At 38.2% G+C, this 15,436-nt stretch overlaps 1 long non-coding RNA gene across 1 annotated transcript; it reads right to left on the reverse strand.

Moving 5' to 3' along the window:
• Window positions 1-7,319: 7,319 nt before the first annotated feature.
• LOC140526787 (uncharacterized) lies at window positions 7,320-9,511 on the reverse strand. The gene is made up of 3 exons (XR_011974520.1): window positions 9,411-9,511; window positions 8,680-8,922; window positions 7,320-8,579 (listed from the first exon to the last, which is right to left on the reverse strand). It is a non-coding gene; the product is annotated as an uncharacterized lncRNA (long non-coding RNA).
• Window positions 9,512-15,436: the final 5,925 nt, after the last annotated feature.

Here is a 15,436-nt window from a genome sequence, read left to right on the forward strand (position 1 = left end):
GTAACAGAAATATTGTTTGATAAAAAACTCTGAATGACTTAGCTACTCGCAGAAAGACAATTCCAAAGAAATAATCACGAAGCATACTATCTGCCTCCAGAAGAAGAACCGATAATGATTGAATTAACTGATTGAATGAATTGATTGAATACAGACTGAAGCAGGCTATTTTTTATTTTCTTTCGTTGTTTTCCTTTTCTTTGAGTCTTCTTGTAGAAAATGACTAATATGGAAATGTTCTACATAATTGCCATGTCTAACCTATATCTGGTTGTTCACCATTTCAGGGGGTGGGGTAGAGGAGGAAGGAAGGAAGGGGATAATAAAATTTGGAACTCAAAACTCTAAATAAAAATGTTTAAAAAAATTTTAAATAACCTCGCTAAGAGAGTGGCTTAAAAAAGTTAGAGCAGAGTTCTGATTTAGCACATTTGGTGCCAACAGCTTGAAATAGTGATGGGGATACGCAACATTAAACATGACCTCAAGTTAACTGAGATGGAAAAGATTCTTGGGACACTTGGGACACTTCCACTCCATGAAAGGATGGAGCAAACTCCAGACCACAGCCCCATGGGGGAAAATTCTCAGCAATGTCCCAGAAAGAGACCCTAGGAAATTATCCCATCAAGGGCAAACAGGCAGAAAGACACAGACAGAGTTAGACAGAGAGAGAAAGGCCCTATAAACTTGGAAACCACTGATGTGGAAGTCACTGGCTCAGTCACTAGCTCCCTTGATATGCAGCCACAATGGGGGAGGCATGCAATATTATGGCTTTCTAGGATTTAGAACTGGAAGAAATCTTAGAAGTTATCAAATCTAAAATCCTCCTTCAATAGATAAGGAAGTCAAGGCTGAGTGAGACTGTATTGTTTGTCCAGGGTCTCACAGCTAGGTGGCATGGTACATTGAATACTAGACTTAGAGTCAAGAAGAACTGGGATTGAATCCTGCCTCAGACATTTCATTCAGCCTCAGTTTCTTTGGTTATAAAAAGGAAATTGTCATAGCACCTACCTCACAGAGTTGTTACAAGGATTAGATAAGCACTTTGTAGAATATCTAGAGCAGGATTTAAACTCAAATCATCCTGACTTCAAGTCTAGTGCTTTACCTACTATATTATGATGTTTCTCTAATTTGAAGCATCTTATTTTTTTATTTTTATTTTTTTCTGATAACTTCTTTTTTTCTTTCTGTAAAAATTTATTTATTTTCAGTTTGCAACATTCATTTCCACAAAATTTTGAGTTCCAAATTTTCTCCCCATCTCTCCCCTCCCCCTACCCCAAAATGCCTAGCATTCTAATTGCCCCTACCACCAATCTGCCCTCCCTTCTAACATCTGTCCCTTCCCTTATCCTCATCTTCTCTTTTGTCCTGTGGGGCAAGATAAATTTCTATACTCCATTACCTGTATTTCTTGTTTGCCAGTTGTATGCAAAAACAATACTCAACAGTTCTTCCTAAAATGTTGATTTCCGACTTCTCCTTTCTCCCTCCCCACCCATCTCCATTGGGAAGTCAAGCAATTCAATATAGGTTATATATGTGTAGTTTTGCAAATGATTTCCATAATAGCCATGATGTGTAAGACTAACTATATTTCCCTCCATCCTATCCTGCCCTCACACTTATTCTATCATCTCTTTTGACCTTATCCCTACCCAAAAGTGTTTATTTCTAATTACTGCCCTCCTCTCATTTGCCCTTCCTTCTATCATCCCCCCACACCCCACTCATCCCCTTCTCCCCTACTTTGCTGTAGTATAAGATAGATTTTCATACCAAATTGAGTGCACATGCTATTCCTTCCTTGAGTCAAATGTGATAAGAGTAATTTTCACATTTTCCCTCTTACCTCCCCCCTTTATCCCTCCACTGAAAAGTCTTTTTCTCACCTCTTTTATGAGAGATAATTTGCCCCATTCCATTTTTCCCTTTCTCCTCCCAATATATTCCTCTGTCACCCCTTAATTTCATTTTTTTAGATATGATTCCTTCCTATTTAACTCACCCTATGCTCTCTGTCTCTCTCTGTGTATGTGTACGTGTGTGTATGTGTGTCTGCAATCCCACCAACTACCTAGATACTGAAAAAAGTTTCAAGACTTACAAATATTGTCTTTCCAAGTAGGAATGTGAACAGTTCAACTTTAGTAGGTCCTTTATGATTTCTTTTTCCTGTTTATCTTTTCATGCTTCTCTTGATTCTTGTGTTTGAAGTCAAATTTTCTTTTCAGCTCTGGTCTTTTCATCAAGAATGCTTGAAAGTCCTCTATTTCATTAAATGACCATTTTTTTCTCTTGAGGAATTATACTCAGTTTTGCTGGGTAGGTGATTCTTGGTTTTAGTCCTAGTTCCTTTGACTTCTGGAATATCATATTCCATGCCCTTTGATCCCTTAATGTAGAAGCTGCTAGATCTTGTGTTATCCTGATTATATTTCCACAATACTGAAATTGTTTCTTTCTAGCTGCTTGCAATATTTTCTCCTTGACCTGGGAACTCTGGAATTTGGCTACAATGTTCCTAGGACTTTCTCTTTTTGGGATCTCTTTCAAGAGGTGATCATGGATTCTTTCAATATTTATTTTGCCCTCTGGTTCTAGAATATCAGGACAGTTTTCCTTGACAATTTCATGAAAGATAACGTCTAGCCTCTTTTTTGGGTCATGGCTTTCAGGTAGTCCCATAATTTTTATATAGTCTCTCCTGGATCTATTTTCCAGGTCAGTTGCTTTTCCAATGAGATATTTCACATTATCTTCCATTTTTTCATTCTTTTGGTTTTGTTTTGTGATTTCTTGGTTTCTCATAAAGTCATTAGCCTCCATCTGTTTCATTCTAATTTTTAAAGAACAATTTTCTTCAGTGAGCTTTTGAACCTCCTTTCCCATTTGGCTAATTCTGCTTTTTTAAAGCATATTCTTCTCTGATTTTTTTGGACCTCTTTTTTCAATTGAGTTAGCCTATTTTTAAAGGTGTTATTTTCTTCAGTATTTTTTGGGTCTCCTTAAGCAAGTTGTTGACTTGCTTTTCATGGTTTTCTTGCATCTCTCTCATTTCTCTTCCCCATTTTTCCTCCACCTCTGTTACTTGATTTTCAAAATCCTTTTTGAGCTCTTCCATGGCCTGAGCCCATTGAATATTTATTTTGGGTGTTTGGGATACAGAAGCCTTAACTTTTATGTCTTTTCCTGATGGTAAGCATTGTTTTTCCTCATCCAAAAGGATGAGAGAAGATACCTGTTCACCAAGAAAGTAACCTTCTATAGTCTTATTTTTTTCCCTTTTTTGGGCATTTTCCCAACCAGTTACTTGACTTTTGGGTCCTTTGTCAAGAGTAGGGTATACTCTGAGGATCTATAAGATCTCAGTTTTTCCAAGGTGGTGCAATCAAGCTTGTACACTGGTCTGGGAGCAACAAGAAACTTTTGTGTCCAGAATCTGTGAGTAGTAGAGTTTCCTCTCCACAATCACCTGGCCTCCAGTTCTACCAAGTTAGCACTAGGGACTGAGATTCAGATAAGCTGCTCAACTTCCCCAGGGGCTTTAGGTGGGGGCAGGGCCACCACATAGGGCTGAGGTAAGGATCAGCTGCTCAGTTCCCCCAGGGGTTTTACAATCCAACAGTGAATGCGAGCTTCTGTGGGAGCTGCTGCAGCCCCATGTGGCCTCTGCCACCACTGCCTGAGGCCAGAGCTATGGGAAGACCCTGCTCCCTTCTCAGCCAGCTGAAAAAACCCTCTCACTGATCTTTGGCACCTCTGGGTTGAGGGATCTGCAAAATGCTGCTACTGCCCCTGGGGATTCTGCCCCCAAGTCCTGCTTGGGTCCTCCTCCTGGCACTGTGCTGCATGGCCAAAGCTAGGCTGGGCTATGCTCCATGTCTGGTGCCACAGACCTTTCCCATCAGCCTTTCAGGTCACCCTAGGCTGGACATTGCTTCCACTCCATCATTCTGTGTTTTCTGTTGCTCTAGAATTTGTTGAGAGTCTTTCTTTAGGGGTATTTTATGGGCTGTGGGGGAAGAGCTACTGTATGTGCATCTTTCTACTCTGCCATCTTGGCTCCACCCCTCTGAATCATTCTTGCTAAGTAGTTTTTATGCTACTGAAGAAATGAAAGTGTTATAAAAATATAACCAATTTTTAAATTGCACAGTAAAATTCTTATTTACAACTTTTATAGTGTCTAAATTTTAGTGTCTTGGCACAAAGCCCCATTCACTTTACCTTAGTTCCAGCTCTGGATTAGTGATAAGATAAAGAAGAACTTATAACCTGAGAGTCCAGAACTGAAGTCATATCAAGACGGATGACAGTATTGGGACTTTAAAAAAAGGAGTGGGGTAGACAGGCTGGAACTGACATAATGCTCTGAAATCAAGTGAAATTTGTTAGGGATCAATACAAACACTTGCACTGGTATTTAAAAAAACTGATCCACAAGTATGTGATGAGAGAGATGTAGCAGAGGAGGAAAATATTTATGTGAAAAATCCCTGTGACTTTTAGTGGAATGTAAGCTGCATATGAATTAGACATATCATGTGGCAGCCTTAAAGAAAAAGCTTATACTATCTCAAGAAACAACAACTTTATACAGTCTTAGATTGAATTAAGAGAAGGTAACATAAGAGCAGGTAACAGTACAGTTGTATTCTTCCCTCCTCAGACCACATGTGTAACATGACATGCAGTTCTGGGGGCTAAATTTTAGGAGACATATTGTTAACTACAGTTAGGTGGCATAGTGGATAGAGCGCTAAGCTTGGAGATCTGAATTCAAACCCTGCTTCAGACCCTAACTAGCTGTGTGACCCTAAGCAAGTCACTTGACAGCTGTCTGCCTCGGTTTCCTCATCTGCAAAATGAAGATAACAATAACGCCTACATCCTATGGATGTTGTGAGAATAATAAAATGAGAAAATATTTGTAAATTGCTTTGCAAACCTTATAGCACTGTATAAATGCTAGCTAGCTATGATTATTATTCAGAGAACAAAGAGTGTATTGAGAGGTTTCAGAATCATGCCATGCAAGGACCATTTGAAGTGACTGGGAATGTTGAGCTTAGAAAAGAGAAGATTTAGGCTGGTTTTGATAACAGTCTTTAAATATTTAAAAGTTTCTTACATAGAAAAGGGATTAAGCTCTGCTTGGTCTTCGAAGATAGAAATAATAAGACTGATTGATGGAAGTCATAAAGAGGTAGATTTTATCTCAAAAAAACAGCAACAAGAGGAGGTTAAAACCCTTACCGACAATTGGAGTTATCCAAAAATAGTCAAACTATCTCATTGGATGCGAAGTTTCTTGCCACTGGGGGTTTCCAAGCAAGGGTAGATGACCGTTTACTTGTTAAGGATGTTGTCAAAGGACTCTACAATTGGAACTGATGGTCAATTACATGAATTGTGAAGTCCCTTCATACATTTCAATTCTCAGTATTGAATAAAGATTTTCAAAAACTCACAGTCATTTAGGACAAATTCTAAAAATTCATAGGATTACAAGCAAGAAAATGTGGTTCATCCATTAAGCTTACTGCCTTAAAAGCAAAGTCCAGGCAAATTGATAAATCTCATTTATAGGAATGTAATAACTTTTCATTCAATAGTATTTACCTGCCCTGCCTACTACAATGGGGAATATACTGTCAAATATACAGAAAGTATATGAAACCCTTGGGAAAATGCAATGGAAGTGGTGTTAAATTAATCTGAAAAAAAAAGTCTTCTCCCCCCCAAAAATCTCTGTTTTTGTACTGGTGATTCTTTGGAAACTAAAAATAGAGGAAGCACGTTTTTAAGTTCAAACTCAGTTATTAATAGTTTACAAGTGGAAAAAATGCATAGGAAGTGATTTCAAAGCATAGTAGATCACCAGTGAAATAACAGTAGTGAAATATTCAGTTATTCAAATGCTGTTTTCAAGAATTTGCATCCCATTTCTCCTCACACTAGTCTCTGCCTCTGAGGACTCCAGCCTCCTGTACACATCTCTGGGCTCCCAATTGGGCTTTCCTTATTTAACTCAGACACTATTTACCACACTGCTCTCTGGACATCTTCATCCCACACCACACCACTTGTACCCTTCCTGTTTCCTTCTCCCCCTTCCATTTCTACCACAGGAAATAGTCATCCAATCACCACTAGCTTTCCTAGAAAGGGTGAATAAATCATTTCCCCTCAAGCTCTACTAACTATCCCTCTACACCCTTTCCTGGCCCCAACATTCTTATATGTGCTGTCTTTTCCTATTGGAATTTAAACTCCTTATTTTTTTATCTTTATCCCAGAGCTTAGTACATACCTGGTACATAATTAGCTCTGTTAAGAGGAGAGAGATACAGACACAGAAAGACAGAGAGAGAAATTTATTTTTAACCTTCATGTTTAAAAGATCGAGTTCCAAATTCTCTCCCTCCCTCTCAAGACTTCCCTACCCACTGAGAAAGCAAGCAATGCTATATCAATTAAACATGTGAAATCATGCAAAATATATTTCCATATTAGCCATGTTGCTAAAAAAAAAAAAAGCAAGAAAAATAAAGTTAAAAAAATGGTTCACTCTGCATATAGGAGGCTTTTAATTTTTTTCATTCATTCAATAAAAAGAATGCACTAGTAAATTCAGTAACATCTCTTAGGAGAATATACAAAATAATTTAGGCAAAATTCACAAAAGATGAGAAGGCAATTTTCACAGATGATAATTTCTACAGTGTCTGACCTGTGAAATCATTCACTTAACAATTAGTTGTAAACTTCTTGATGGCACAGGCTATTTCTTACTTGTCTTTTCCTCTCCAGCACCACCATGGAACCCTAAACATAGCAGTCACTTCACAAAGGTTGATGAGTAACACTTTACAGTTTACAAATTACCTTCCAAGCTATTATTTCATTTGGTCCTCATGAACACCCTGTGAAGCAAGCAGTGTAGATAGAATGATGCCCCCTTTAGAAAGAAGGAAATCGAGGCTCAAACATCATGGGTATCTTATTCTCTATTCCAGTATGGTTTCCATTCCATCACACTGAATTGAAAAACCAATTGCCTGACACAAGTAGAAAGTGACAGGATTGTCATTTGAACCCCAAGTTATCCTTGTAGAACAGTGCTGACTGATAGATAATAGACTGGATCAAATGGCATATTACTATACAGTAAAAAGGTACAGCACAACGTTAAGGGTAGGGGCTGAGGGCAAATACATTAAGAATCATAAATCTAAAGCTAAAAACAACCTCAGTGATCATCTCATTCAGAGGTTCCTCATGTTTTTGAAAATATTTTGACATTTTTTCTATTTTCCATTTATTTCTTTATTTTTGAATTTACAGCATAAAATAAGTATTTCCATAACGTAATAATAAAAAGATCATTGCTCATGAAACTGCAAATCTATTATGTACAATTTGCTATTCCTTTGGAATATATAATAAAGGTATACAAAATTTCTCCCCTTTTTAATATAGTTGTCCTTTTTCATCCTATGTATTTTATTTTATGCATTTAAAGACATCCTGAGAAGGGGTCCACAGACTTCACCAGAATGCCAAAGGGGTCCATGGTCCAAAAGAGCTAAGAACCCCTGATCTAATTTAACTCCCCACACGTTAAGGATGAGGAACTGAGTTCCAAAGAATTTAAATTATCTAGAACCATAGGACCATAGATTGAAACTTGGAAGAGACCTCAAGGCTGTCTGGTACAATCTGCTCATTTTACTGTTGAGGTAAATAAGTACTACAAAGATTACATGATTTGTCCAAGGCCACCCAGGTAATACTTAGATTTAAACCCTCAACATCTGGAACCCAAATCCAACACTCCACTGTCCTAAGATGCCACCTACATGGTAAGTGACTAACTAGACACATATGTGTGGCAAGTAAATGACAGAGCTAAGACTTGACCCAAGGATTTTTAATTTTTTATGTTTTAAGTACCATTCTCTTTCCACTACATTATTTAGCAAGAAATACAGAAAAGTAAGCTGAGATAAATATCTCCAAATAATGTGTATTTCCATTTTGCATTTAGTGATGGGCATTTTCAAAGTGTATCCCTAAATGCCCAAGGTGAAAAAGAACTTAAAATGAGGATAAGAAAGAATTATGAGCTTGAGGCTTCTTTTAGAGGCAGTAAATTAGCCTGCTTTCTGGTACAAAGGCAGCCCCAACAAAGGAAGAGAAATGAACAAAATTACTGTCAGGAGTGACTACACGCTACAAAGAGAAACCAGAGCAATCCCAGACCCAATGATTCAGCTTGGAAGAGGAGCTTCAAGAGCTCACTGCCTCTCCCAAAGGCAGTCCTGCACACAGTGCTGCCATCATCCTCTGACCTATTACTGACTCAAATAAAGTATAAATCATCTAATCAACTCAGACAAGGGTCAAGAGGAAGGAAATGCAAACTGTGTCCTTGACTTTCATTAGATCCTCAAGACTCAAGGTTTCTCCTGCTGTGCCTTGTTGCTGTGTTCCAAAGGACACCAGACTAACTCCTTGAGGGCCAAATCTTAAACTCTGATGAAGAGTGTTACATCTGGAAACTGCAAAAGAGAAGAGGAGAAAGGAGCATTAAGTGGCAGGAAATTCTCATGGAAAACTTTTCTCTTTCGCATCCCCCTACCAAATGATATAAAATATTACCACCACTCCAAGAGTGGGCAAGCAAGTCTAACTGAAATAGTACCCTGGGGCAGGCAGCATGTGATGTACTAGACAAGCCACCATCATTACCTTGAAGTCATCTCCCCTCATACTTGATTGGAGACAGCCCAGATCCTTGAATCCTAAAGCCGTGGGATTGGCAATGCCTCCAATCCACTGCCCACAGGCAACTCCTCTCAACATGCATCATGGCAACTGCTCATTGAGGCGCTCCAGACACTTCTGATAAAAAATCAGGAAAGAAAGCTCTTGTCACCAAAGTCTTTGGCACTATCAAATGGCTCAACATCAGAAACGGATAAGGTTTTATCAGTGAAATGGCACTAAAGAAGAAGCATTACTATATGCTGTGCTGCTGCATTGTCCGGGCTTGCAACTGAACCCTTCCATACGCATTATCTCCCTTGTTAGGAAGTGAATTCCCTGAGGGCACAGAGTTTTCTATTAGTATCCCCAGCACTTAGTCCAATGTTTAGCCCATTTTTAAATATTTCTAAGTTATTTCTAAACATTTCTAAGAACATTGGTTTGTTGTCATTCATTCATTCATTCATATGATCTTTTAGACTCTTTTTAGAATCGACTCTAGGAGGATGACCACAATTTGACCAAAGTCAAAATTTCAAAGATATTTTTAGAGATTTCTCAGACATTTGCCCCTTTAAAATTTCTTAGGAAGTGTGGTTCATGACTCAAATGGATGCACTTACATGAGAAAGAGAGTAGTAACATGGAAAGAACTCTGAACTTGGAGCCAGGAAACCTGTGTTCTAGTCATGGCTTTGCCACTAATTGGCTGTGTTCTCATCCCTAGCCACAGCTTCATTACGTGTAAAACAAGGAAGCATGGCAAAACATAATTACAACATTGGATTTGGGGTCAGGAAACTCTAGGTTCAAATCCTACCTCAGAAGCTGTATGACCTTGGGCAAATCAGTTAACCTCTGTAAGCCTCGGTTTCCTGATATATAAAATAAAGGATTTGGACAATGTGACCTTAAATGCCTAATTGAGCTCTAGATCTATGAATCGATGTGCTCAGGCTTTCTCTTATACTTTCAGATCATAAATCTCTCAATCTGTATGTGTTTCACTTCAATTTATGTGTATTTGTGTTAAAAATGTATTAGTAAAGAAGATAATATTTACTTGATTGGCAAAACTATTATTTCAGGGAAAACAATCTTAAAGCTTAAAATTTTTAATTATAATTTAGTAAACAACAATAAAAATACTCAAATATACAGACAAAATTAAGAATTATCCTTCAAAGCTGTAAATTCTTGAGGTAGTCTGTTCTGATGACACCCATTCTCACAAAGAGTGGAGCAGAGAAGAAAGGTTAGAGAGAAACAGCCAGTGACTGAGGAATCCATAAATATAACCGGAATACCTAAGGAATTTTACCAATCCCTAGGCACATCTTTCTGTAGCTTACTCCTGGTTGTTGTATTCAAAAGTGTCTGCTTGCCCTAGATTGCTGCATTTGTAAAGGACACCCCATCCCTTTGTACTTCTGTATATTAAACTGTTTTTAGACCTAATCCCCAGGGACCACTCAGGTACGACTGTGAACTGATAATTGTCCAAATCCTAGTACCCCAACTCTGCTACTTACTTGCCATATAGCCATGGGCTATAGGAGAGGCAGTATGGTAAAACTGAAAAATTATTTTCTTTCAATGTGTAATTGGAGAAAAATAAAATGTTATTTAAAAAGAGAACTTTGGATCTAGAGTCAGAGGTTTGTGGCCTTGAGTAAGAAACTTAACTTTTTTGGTCCTCAGTTTCCCCTGAGATCAAAAGAATGGTTCTCTCAGAGAATGGCATAGATCTTAACCAGCTGTAGCTTTGTTTTACGATCAATAAATTATAACTGTATTTGGTTCCCTGTGAGTGTGAACTACATCTCTCCTCCTCGAATCCAGATAGACCATTTCAGCTCCATTATTTATAAACTGGGTTGTTGTTGTTCTTATTGCTATTAGCTTACAAAATATTCGACTTACAGATATTGGATTTTTGTGAGTAATGGATCACTACGGGTCTCTGATGAAATGGCATTGAGGATCACCTGAAGGGTAATGGAGAAGCAAATGGTGAGTGTGAACAGGTTGTACAACTATAAACAAGAGTCTATAAAGGATAAATGGTAAAAAAGATGTCATAAAAATACATGATCAAAAAAAGTTTGGTTTGTTATGCAGTAAGAATGAGGATTAAACATGTACAGTGTATGAGTGTGTGTGTGCATGCATGTGTGTGTAAAAGTATGTGTGTGTGTGGTGTATGTGTGTATTATCTTGGTGTCCACTCAAAAGTAAGAGAAAGGAAAGGACTCAAACATATTGGGTGAACCCTGTTTGCTAAATTTGTGGGAGGACATGAATGAAAATTGCACATGATGCGCAGTCATGGGAAGTTTTCAATCTATATCACTGGAAGGTATAATCATATGATGAGCTCATATATTCATCTGAATATTTCTCAAAACAATAGAAATGTCTTCCTTAATTACCAGTCAACTTGCAATTTCTTATACTTCCATGATAATTCTTCATATACCAAAATTCTCCTCATTATTGTGCAGACAGTATATGTTCTAAGGTCTAAGACCTCTTTAAGCCTCAGTTAACCCATCTGAGAAATTTATAATGATAACGTGTACTTTGTAGGGATATCATAATAATAAAATGAGATAATGTACATAAAAGAACAGAGAAATCTGGTCTAGTAGATAGAACACTGAGCTTGGAACCATGAAGATCTGAGTTTGAAAGCCACCTCAGACACTCACTATCTATATGACTGTGGGTGGGTCACTTAGCCTTTCTGAGTTTCAGTTTCCTCATGTAAAATGAAAGGATTGAGTTCAATTACCTGAGCCAGCATTGCGTAATGGAAAGAGTAATAGTTTAGCATCAGATGACCTGAGTTCAAATCCTGGTTCTGCCACTTTATGACCTTGGGCAAATCACTTATTTGCTCAAGGGTCAGTTTCTTCATCTACAGAATGATGAGATTAGACTCTGTGGCCTCTAAGGTTGCTTTTTTATCCATAGTTCTCTGATCTCTGGGGTCCCTTCTACCTCTAAATCTATGATCTTAAATGTTTGGTAAACTTTCAAGTGCCATATAAATGTCAGTTATTATTAGAGACCTGTTAGCCATGGCTCTGTGGGTAGAACATGCTCCCAATGAAGTCTGGGTACTTACAGGGACAGTGAATTGGTTTTTCTTCTGACCATGACCTTAGACTGCTTCCCTCCCCCAACCTCAGCTCTGGTCAGTCACTTCACAAGCATGAGAATTAGTCACAAGGGAAAGAGAGAAAATATGTGGGAAAATGCACAGACCCATAATTCTTGAGCTCCAACAGAGTTTGGGAACCATCTAGTTCAACCCTCCCTTTTTTTCAAATGAGAAAGGTAAGACCAAAGAAGTGAAGTTACTCATCTAAGACCACACAGTGAATTAGGGATAGATCTAGAACTAGGGCCCTAGAACCCAGGTTTTCTGACTCTAGTGTTCCTTCCACTACACCAAGTCACCTCAGATCCATCCCCTCCTACTCTCCAAAAAGTAAAAGCATGCTCTGACACAGAGGTTGAAGAATATGATTTTTTTTACTGCAATATCTGCAGTTAGTATATTCTTATTTTCATTTTAAAGACTTTCTTTTTAAGCATTAATGGTTTAATGCTATGTTCAGAAGTGAAATACAATGAAGGAAAAAATAAAAATAACAATCCATGTCTAAGCAGTCATGGAGGAATTAAGAACTTCCTCAGGTGATCTATGCAAATAGGTAGGTTGATATAAACACATCCAGCTAGGAAGATCAAAGTGCAGGCTCGTTATAGAGTCAATCATCCCCTCTCTGTGTTGTTACTCATTCACTTCAGAAAGGAAAGACACTGATTCAGTTGGAGTCTGCACTTCAAGGTGAATAGATTAACCTCATCCTTTGCCCTTCTCAAGTCTCTTCCTGATCCTACCAAGGACTTGGCCTCGTAGGGATATGAAACATTTTTACTGAGTCACTCTTTCTTCTCCAGGACACTCTTTTAGAGAGTCACACATTTTTTCTTTTGTGGTTGTTGTGAATATCAGAATTGATTGGACACAAATAGAATGGTGGCATTTTCCTTGTAAAGCACTGGCATTTCACCAGGAGGACTATTATGATTAATAACAATGGTAGGTGTAACTATTGCAAGTGACTACTGAGATCATTTTAACTTTTCCCTCTTCTCTCATTTTCTCCTGAAACAATTCTCTGCTAAGGAAGATAACTAGCAATCTCCTTGAGGGTGAGGATTATTTTACTGTGTACTTAGCACAATATCTGGCCATAGCAGGCATTTAAAAAACACTTGATGATTAATTAAAAGAATGCTGATTGATCACAAACAATGCTACCTTGCCATTACAAAACACATACTGTAAACATAAGATGCTTTTCTGCCACTGCCATACTCATGAGATGGGGGGCAAATTGTCATCTTTCTTGTGCTTACAGATGAGGACACTGAGGCAAACAGAATGAATGACTGAGAACACATAGGAAGGCAGTGGCAGAACTCAAAATAGAAACCAGGGTTTTCTGAGTCATAGCCCAGTCTTCTAGCCAGCTATGCTACTTCCTCTCAGAAGACCCAGTGCTGATGCACTAGCTAACATTAGCTCACAAAATTACCATGGGCATATTTCCCCTGAAACCAGGCCATGTCCTCAGTGCCAGAATGCATGTGTAAATTGGGTTTGGGCAAAGAGCACCACCAGTACATTTTGGTTCCCTAAGAAGATGGGATTTTTTTTCTTAAAGACAAATTTCCTAAAACTGGTATTTTAGTTCAGAGTTGCAAGGCCTCTTTTTGTAGTTCTTGTTAATATTCTAATAATTCCTTAAGTTTTAAACAGACTGAGAACTCAAATATGGAGATGGGGGTGAAGGGAGGGGGCAGTGGTTCTAGGGAAGTTGAATTAGGGATAAGTAGAGAATTTATTGGTATATCTTACAGGCCCCTCTGCTATTCCCAGAAACTCTTCTTCTCTAACATGGGCTCTAATGAAGACACAGCCAACAAGTGTATGAATGAGCTTCTATCCTATGTGGATGATGTCTCTAAAATATCTATAGGCATTTTAGAAGGGCTATTCAAATGCAATGAACCAGATTAAAACAACTCTCTGGATACAAGATCATAAAGTAAGGGCCAATATTGGTGTTATAAACGGGATCAAAGCCCAGTAACTGAACTAGATTGTAAGCTCTTTGAGGCACCTAGTGTTTTACTACTTTACAATCCCTCATCCCATCAGTCATCTTGAGGGGGAGCAATAAATGTTCATTGAATTTCATTTAAATAGAGAATACCCATAACTTAGAACAGCTTCTACAAGTTGGTCAAGTGATACATCTGATGCTAAGCTCCTTAGGGTAGAGACCACATATATACACTAATGTGCAATGCTCATAGCTTCTAATGTTATTCCATATGCTCCATGAGCATACAGTACATTTTATTTGGTAGTGATAATCAGCATCATTAACCTTAGGTAACTGCAGGAGCATTAGACTCAATATCACTTATAGACATTAATGCTTACGTGGCATCTTTAAACCTGCCTACGTCAAGTTTTCCATCTCTAAAAATAACACTTTCCTCAGAGAAATTCTGATGACAATTCCTTTTCTCAGCTTTCCAGGGTCTACATATACAGTCCAATATTCAGTTCATATTAATTGTTTAATTCAAATGTTTATTAGGATACTGTTCTTAGATGTTGTTTTGGAGGAGAGGGCTCAAACAAAAACAAAGCTGTAGTGCAAATTGTTTATATCGATAAACTAGATAAAGAGGTATGGTATAGATGTAGATATAGCCAGAGATGTGCATATTGACCGATGTGAGAAGCACCCTGGGGAATTTGCCAGTGTGGCCTCCTGGTCAGAAAGACCCAGGATTTAAAGTTCACTCTCTGACAAAAATTGGCTGTGTGTTCCTTAGGGGAAAAAACAACAAAACAAAACCAAAAACCACTTAACTTATCAGTGCTCCTAGCAAGTAGGAGTCCATGCAGAAAAGCAACCTTTCTCCATTAGTAGGGAGAGGGAGTTTCCTCAATTTAAGATCAACACCCCTGAAATCCCAAATCCCTGACAGATGAACACCAAATTTATGGACATCATTAACATAAAGAATGGCTAATTGGAGTCTTAGAGAAAAGATTCCACCTTCCCTCCAGTGTGACCACTGGAGCAGTCCACCCTTTCCCTCACTGCTGCCCCTAAAGATTATCTTTTTCTCCTCTCTCTCATTCAAATGGTTTTGGTTTTCAGTGTTATGCAATTGCTACTACCACAGCAGGGTAGAAAACTATTATAGCTAGAGAGGGGAAAATGCTTTGATATATTCTCTATATTTAAATATGCTTTTTCTCTTAGAGACTAGCCCCAAGTCATTCTGGTCCCAGATCAAGCCCTACTTGGTCACTGTTTGGGCCCTGAATGGCTCAGAATGAATGTAAATAACAATTATTTCTATTTTGGCCAGAGATCCTGAGGGTCTTCCCCTCCCACATCTATTTTTTTAAAGAAGCCATGATTTGCCTCATTTTTTATGAAGCCTTAATCATTGAATGTGAGCTGCTTCACTCAAACTGTTAAAGACCTTAGCCTGAAAAGGCCAAGGTCCCTTGCTATATCCCCTGGCTATCTCTTGTCATCCT

The sequence above is a fragment of the Notamacropus eugenii genome, chromosome 2 (assembly GCF_028372415.1).
Source record: "Notamacropus eugenii isolate mMacEug1 chromosome 2, mMacEug1.pri_v2, whole genome shotgun sequence".
Classification (NCBI taxonomy): Eukaryota; Metazoa; Chordata; class Mammalia; order Diprotodontia; family Macropodidae; genus Notamacropus; species Notamacropus eugenii.